Here is an 8,239-nt window from a genome sequence, read left to right as displayed (position 1 = left end):
TCTGGCTGAATCACAGCCTAGTATAGCAACTGCTCGGCCTAAGACCGTAAGAATCAACAGATAGCCATGAACACAGCGCAGTCCATCATGCAAAACTGCCTCACATTCATTGACTCTGTCTGTACCTCCCACTGCCTTGGGAAAACGGGCAGCTTAATCAAAAACTCTCCTACCTGGGTTGTTCTGTCTTCCAACCTCTTCCATCAGGCAGGAAGTGCAGAAGTCTGAGAACACGCACTAAAAGGTTCAAAAAAAGCTTCTTCCCCACTGTTACAACTGTCTCCTGAATGACCCTTTTACGGATTGAACTGATCTTTCCGCAGATCTTCTCTACTGAGTAGTATACTAAGTAGTTTGCTTTACCCGGTGACTGTGTCTATGTATTTACATTGTACATTTATCCTATGTCCTATGTTTTTTCATGTATGGAACGATCTGTCCAGACTGTAGGCAGAATAATTATTTTCACTGCACCTCAGTACATGTGACAATAAGTCAAATCAATCAATCAATTTTGTCAGTTCACTGCCCAGCTTCCTCGACAGGTAAAGGTAGACACCCAGATAAAGGCACTGGGGGAGCGACCCCATCAGGGAATCTAGTCACCACTGATCGACCTGGACTCTACAATATTTTTCCCAGTTGATCCTGGCAGACAATGCCATGGAGTTGACCTGTTGAAAATTGGGTATCCTCCAATAGTATCAATGATCGTGAGGGGCACGGCAACGGTGTAAGCTGAGAGGGTGACCTCCACGTCCTGCCCACGTAGAACCAGTCCCATCAGCCCCCCATCAATGGACATAGAAAAGGCACGACACATGGGGCATATAACTGTCCGAACAAGGGCACGCCTGATGCACTGCCAGCTCCCAAAGTAAAGAGACACCATCAAGGACACATTATCATTAATCAGACACTTTAGCAGCAGTGTACAGAGATTGGATACGGAGAACAAAACGTGTTTCAAACTAGAACGTTGAGAGTCTCGAATCAGTATTCATGATCCACCCCGTCAAAAACGTTCTCCTGATCCAGCGAAAAGAAAGTGGCCCGAGGAGCATCCTTCTGGGAATGGTGGATCAACGCCCAGACCAGATGAATGTTAAGGTGCATGGTTTGGCACGGGAATGTAGCACTGATCAAGGTGATTCTTTGGCACGGGAACGTGGTGTTGATCATGTGGGCCAGCATGGTGCCAAGGCAGAAGACATGGCTTTCACCATCCTCAAGACGGAGCTCAAGCTCCACTTCTTAACTTGGCTGATATTGCAACCTTTGGGCAGCATGATAATGAGGGCCGGTATCAAGAGGAAATTCTACTGTTTCAGACTTTCTTTCAGCTTGTGCATACTCACCTCTCAGGAAGTCCCAAAAGCCCTTTGGAATTCCATGTTCATCCTGTTCAGTTGTGGTCACTTGTCCCTCGATATCCGGTTGAGAGAATCGGACAACTCGGCTAAACATGAGTGAAGAATTGAGTCACTCGACTTCCTTGAAGCCAAACCTCAGTAGGTCCTCCCACAAATCTGTGTCATCACTGGACAGATCTGGACTGAACAGAGCACCAAAATACACTCAAACCTAGTCATTGACGTCCTCAGAATCTAAGACAAGGACTGTGTTATTGACCAGCAGCCCCAGCAGCTTCTTAGGGACCGTCTGTCTTTTTCCATGTCCTGAAAGAAGGTTACCCATAACGTCATGAAGGTGCTTCTGTATGAAAATAGGTAGTGTGCCTTCTGCTCTCCATACACCTTTCACAGGCCTGGGTGTTCAACGGTCTGACATGAGTCCAGAATGAGCACCTTCAGTTCCAAGCACTCACACCTGGCCCTCTGCCTCCTCATTGCCTCCTTCATGGCACTTTGACAGAAGACACTGACTTTCCCACATCGGATCATAGTCTCAAGGAGAGGAATTCCCCCCGAATCCTTCACTAGTCCATCCAGAAGCAACAGAACAATTCCAAGAACAACTCGTCCTCCAGCAGCAGATTGCTGAATTACCAATACACTGACCCGTCGGTGCGTGGAAAGGTGCCAGTTCTTCCCACACAAGGTAGAGGTCCAAGAACAAAAGTGGCTGGGATGCAGCAGGCGTACATCTTAGAAATATAACAGATTCTCTACCAACTTCCTTCAAGTCTCACCAAAGTGAAGACGAGATGGGGATTTCACTAGAGATCCACAGTTGTAGGACGTAAACAGGTCCTCAAATTGCCCATTCTGTGGTGTGGGGTACTGCAGCCATCCCTCACCTAAGGGATACAGTTAAACCGCTATCCCCTCTATTCCCAAAGGCAATAGCATCAATGGAGCCAAGATAAGTGGACACATCTTCAAATAAGCACTTGCTGCATCCTGGCTTGGGGAGCATAATAAGTATGGCCCAGCCTGAAGGAGAGATGGAGCAAGTGGTCTGGCACAGACTCCTTGCCCACAGTTGTGGTCCCAAACTGACACCTGCAGATCACCACTCGTAACCGGTTTCCATCCTGAAAAAGACCCCATGATCCCCAATCTCTGCCTTCTGCCAGTCAGCTAATCCTCTAACCATGCCAGTACCTTCCCCATAACACCATGGGCTTTTCTTATTTAGTAGCTTCCTGTAAGGCACCATGTCAAAACCCTTCTGGAAATCCAAATAGATCATGTCTACTGGTCCTCCTTTGTCGAACTTCCTTGTTACCCCCTCAAAAAATCTCACAGGTTTGTCAGACACGGCTCCCCTTGACAAAGCTGAGCTGACTCACTCCTATTTTACCATGCGCTTCCAAGTACTCTGCAATATCATCTTTAATACTGGACTCTAAAGACTTACCAGGAACTGAAGTCAGGCTAACCGGCCCATAATTTCCAGTCTTCTGACTCCCTCACTTCTTAAACAGGGAAGTTACATTAGCCATTTTCCAGTCCTCTGGGACCATCCCTGCCTTCAGTGATCCCTGAAAGATCACCACCAATGTCTCCACAATTCCCTCAGCTATCTCCTGCAGGACCCGGGGCTGTCGTCCATCTGGTCTGGGTGATATATCCACTTTCAGACCTGTCAGTTTGCCCAGCACCTTCTCCTTAGTAATGGCCACTACACTCACCTCTGCCCCTGTCTCTCTTGAAGTTCCGATATGTAACTGGTGTCTCCCACTGTGAAGACTGATGCAGAGTACCTATTCAGTTCCTCTGCCATTTATTTGTCCCCTATTACTATTTTTCCAGCTTCATTTTCCAGTGATGCAATGTCCATTCCTGTCTCTCTCTTACCTTTATATATGCAAAACATTTCTTGAATTCTTCTATTACTCGCTAGCTTAAACTCAGATTTTATCTCCTCCTGCATTATTGCTTTTTTATAAAGAACAAAGAACAATACAGCACAGGAACAGGCTGTTCGGCCCTCCAAGCCTGCAGCGGTCATGATACCAACCCCTTCCAAAACCCTCAGCACTTCTTTGTGCCGTATCCCTCTATACCCATCCTATCCATGTGTTTGTTAGGATGCCTTTTGAACACTGTTAATGTATCTGCTTCCACAACCTCCCCTGGCTACGCGTTCCAGGTACTCACCACCCTCTGCGTAAAATACCAGCCTCGCACATCTCCTCTAAACGTTGCCCCATGGACCTTAAACCTATGCCCCCAGGTGACTGACCCCTCCACCCTGGGAAAGAGTACCTGCCCATCCACTCTATCCATGCCTCTCATAATCTTGTCATAAACAGTCCGAGTCTATTCAGCCTCTCCACAAAGCAAACATCCTCCTGACCAGGCACCATCCTGGTAAACCTCCTTTGCACCCTCTTCAAAGCCTCCACATCCTTCTGGCAGTGTGGTGACCAGGATTGTGCGCAATAATCCAATAGCGGCCTTACCAATGTTCTATACAACTGTCGCATGACTTGCCAGATTTTATACTCGATGCCTTGTCCAATGAAGGCAAGCATTCCGTATGCTTTCTTAACTACCTTTTCCACTTGAGTTGCAAGGATCTGTGGACCTGCGCGCCCAGATCTCTCTGACTTTATATATACCCAAGAGTTTTGCCATTTACGGTATATTTCCTCTCTACCAAAATGCATTACCTCACATTTGTCCGGATTAAACTCCATTTGCCATTTCTCAGCCCAAGTCTCCAACTTATCTATGTCCTGCTGTATCTTCTGACAATCCTCAACACTATCTGCCAATCCACCAACCTTGGTGTCATCCGCGAACTTATTAATCAGACCGGCTACATTTTCCTCCAAATTGTTTATGTATACTACAAACAACAGAGGCCACATCACAGATCCCTGTGGAACACCACTAGTCACACCTTCCATTCAGAAAAACACCCTTCTACTGCTACCCTTTGTCTTCTGTGACCAAGCCAGTTCTGTATCCATCTGACCACCTCACATCTGATCCCATGTGACTTCACCTTTGTACCAGTCTGCCATGAGGCACCTTGTCAAAGGCTTTACTGAAGTCCAGGTAAACAACATCCACCACCTTCCCCTCATCAATCATCTTTGTCACTTACTCAAAAAACTCGATTAAGTTAGTGAGACATGACCTCCCCTTCACAATGCCATGCTAGCTATCGCTTATGAGTCCATTTGTTTCCTCTGATTGCTTTTAATGGCAAGCAATCCTCTATCTTCCCCCTAATCCTCGCCACATAGTATGCATCTTTCTTTGCTTTTGTGCTGTCCTTGGGCTGGATTCTCAGTGACATCACGCCGAAATCCCGAAACACGATCGGCCGGAGAATCGGTTCTGACGCTGAAATCGGGCTTGAGCCAGTTTCACGCCGATTCGGAATTCACCAGACCCAACGCGACGAAATCGCGGCGCCCGCTGCGCAGCCTGGAAGTACAGTATGCATCTCATTATCTGCCTTGATGATCGATTCTCTGGGGCCGATTTCCCGACTGCGTGTTTCTAACCACCTTGTAGAAATCGCGAAGACGGCGTGCTGGCTGAGACGGCTGCGAGAGGAGGTAGGAGATGGCGTGGGGGGATTCCCTTTTTGGACACCGGACGTGCTTTCTGGGGGTGGGGGGCCTGCCAGGACCGGGGGAGGGGAGGGGAAGGGGGCGACAGGCCGAGCAGCCGGGCAGCCCCCGACATGACAGGGGCGGTGCCCACGCACCGAGCGCCATTATTGTGGCCATTATGTTGGCCACCCTCCCCGGCCCCTGGGTGGACGGTGGAAAAATGGCTGTATGGGTGGGTGCCCCCCACCTCCCCGGCCACACCACTCAACTGGCGACACCCACCGGGGGACCACCCAGGACCACACCGACGGCAGCCCCCAGTGAGGGCAGTGCAATGAAATGGTGGCCCTGGCAGCAGGGACGGGTGCCAGGATTGGGGGCACCGACGGGATTGTGCGTGGTTGGGCCGCGCGGTGACAATTGGGGCCATCATGCAGCCTATGGTACCTGGTTGTGCACAGGTGTATGCGTCATGATAGCATGTTTTCCCCTCACCCCCTGCAGATAATCATGTTTGGTCAGCAACCAGTGATGTCGGCCGTCGTGGCAGCGGCTGCTGCCCTGCATTCAGCCCTGTGGCAGCGTTAGCGGGGTCACTCAGAGAGGAGGCGGAGGCTGCAGCAGAGGAGCGGGCTGCAGAGGGGCAGGTGCCAGCCCCTCAGGTTGGAGGGGCCAGCCGCCCTACAGGACGAGGAGGAGGAGGATGAGGTGGTGGTGGTGCCAAGGAGGCGCCGGATGAAGGCACGCGTATACTGTGACCGCATGTCCTTGAGGAACGTCCAGACTGGGCGTGCAGGAGGACACTGCAGACCAGCCGGGAAACAGTCAGACACATTTGCCACATGATGGCACACCTGGCACCGCAGAGGTTATGGGGGAAGGACACCTCCTCTCGGTGGCCGTCAAGGTGACGGTGGCCCTCAACTTCTCAGCGACGGGGTCATTCCCGTCACCGAGTGGGGACCTGTCTGAGATTTCACGGCATCGGTGCACAGGTGCGTCTGCAACACTACGGATGCCCTGTATCCCCAGATGAGGATGCTGCACGTCTGTGCACGAGACCCGGGCAGTGTATATGACTCGTTTGTTTTGGCACAATCCGTGATCCCCGACATGTTTGAGCGACAACCCCCCCCCCCCCCACCCCACCCCCAACTCTGCACTGTAGTGGTTCTATGATTCAATGCAGTGGCTGAATCACACCCATTCTGCTTAGGGCGCGATTCTCTGCTCCCGCGCCGTTTCAGAGAATCGCCTGGGTCGCCAAATTTTCCCGCGACGCCGGTCCGACGCCCTCCTTCACGGAAGCGGCCAGATCGGCACAATCGCGTTTTGCGCGGCGCGGTCCAGTGAGTCGCCCGAGACAGTCAAAATGGTGATTCACCGGTACCCCCGCGATTCTCAGTGCCGGATGGGCCGAGCGGCCTGCCCAAAACGGCGGGTTCCCTCCCCCTGGTGCCGTCCACACCCGGTCGCTGCCGATGGGAACAGTGCGGGAACGCTGGCGGGGCGGCCTGCGGGTGGGGAGGGGCATCCTGCACCGGAGGGGGGGGCCTCAAATGGGGTCTGGCCCGCGATCGGTGCCCACCGATCGTTGCGCCGGCCTCTCTGAAGGAGGACCTCCTTTCTTCTGCAGCCCCACAAGATCCGTCGGACATCTTCTTGCGGGGCAGACTCGGGGAGGACGGCAACCACGCATGCGCAGGTGACGTCAGTTATGCGGCGCCAGCCGCGTCATGTATGCGGCCCCGCCTTTACGCGGCGCCAAGGCCTGCCACGCGTAAATGATGCAGCGCCCCTCCTAGCCTATTTTCGGGCCCTGAATCGGTCGGGATAGGGGTCGCTTTGCGCCGTCGTGAACCTCGACGCCGTTCATGATGGCGCGAACACTCTGTCTCCATTTCAGAGAATCGCTCCCTTATTTAAGCTGAAGAAAAATTGTCACTTCAGTAAATGCCAGGGTAAGCTCCGTGTGATGTTAAAGTTCCACTTTGGAATCTAGACATAAAACTAAAATGCTGATCTACTGACTGATATTTTAAGCACATTTTTAACACTCTTACAATGTAGTACATGCCATTGGTCTTTATTATATGTGGAGTATTTCATTGTTTTACAGGATAATGATAAATTTATTACTGTAGTTGTGTCCTACATTCTTTACAATGTTACATTTGAAGTCCTTTGAAGAGCGAGAATGTCAGGGAGGATCTGGAACATCCCTCTTTCTGTGACGGAGAGCTGCGTGTATTTGGAATAAAGATAAAGAACATAAAATCCATCTCAATAATCCACCAGTGTTCATGGATTGAGCTTTTTATCTGTTTCAGCACTACGTTTACGAGCGAAGTCCTTTCAATGGGGCACAAGGGGGATAAAGAGAATATTAGAGAACAATTACATTCCGGAATCTGATTATTGGCAGCAAATACTTGATGAGGAACACAATCAGTCTGAGCAGAGGTCAGGTGATTTGGAGGAGTTTCTGTTTGACACTGAGGGAGACGTTGCGATGCCGGATTTACCTACAGAAAGTTCAGTCCTTGTGAGAAAGAAAATAATTTTTGATTTATTTTAATGCTGCCATCCTGGTTGTATATATAAAATATATCGTTGGAACCTCTGTCTCTGGGCATTTTAATTTTGACTGTATCTCCACATTTAATGAATGCTTTGTACGGATTTAGAAACAGTCAAACGTTCGATACAGATGTCCTAATTTTTCTATTTCCATCTTCAGATAAGAATCATAATCTTCTACTGACTTACTTTGTGGTCAGAGGGCATTGTAGGATTGTATCCACAAGGAGTAGATTGTCATTGTGTTGGGGTGGGACGGGTTTGGGCAGGAGTCAAGCCAGCAGGCCCAAAATGAATTGGTCACGGCGCTGCTGGTGCCGCCGCAGCCTCTTCCAAAATCCCTGTTTGGTGCTCTGGAACTGCATCCCAGTTAAAGGAATAATAAATACCCTCCAGCCCTCACACACCGATATGCCGTCCATGCAGCCTTATGCCTCCATCTATGGTCCTCATGCTGCCGTGCCAAGATACCTATGCCAGGCTACATCCCCAAAACAAACCACAAGGCCCCAGAGGCATCCATGCCACAGTATAACCTCCAAGCTACCCCAGGATGGTCACTCATGATTCCAATGACGAGGTGAGAAAGGAGCTGCACTTCGAAAGCTAGTGATACGAAACAAATCTGTTGGACTTTAACCTGGTGTTGTAAGACTTCTGACTGTACTATAAACATGTTGG

Source organism: Scyliorhinus torazame, chromosome 9 (assembly GCF_047496885.1).
Source record: "Scyliorhinus torazame isolate Kashiwa2021f chromosome 9, sScyTor2.1, whole genome shotgun sequence".
Classification (NCBI taxonomy): domain Eukaryota; kingdom Metazoa; phylum Chordata; class Chondrichthyes; order Carcharhiniformes; family Scyliorhinidae; genus Scyliorhinus; species Scyliorhinus torazame.
Note: the sequence above shows the minus strand (reverse complement) of the source record.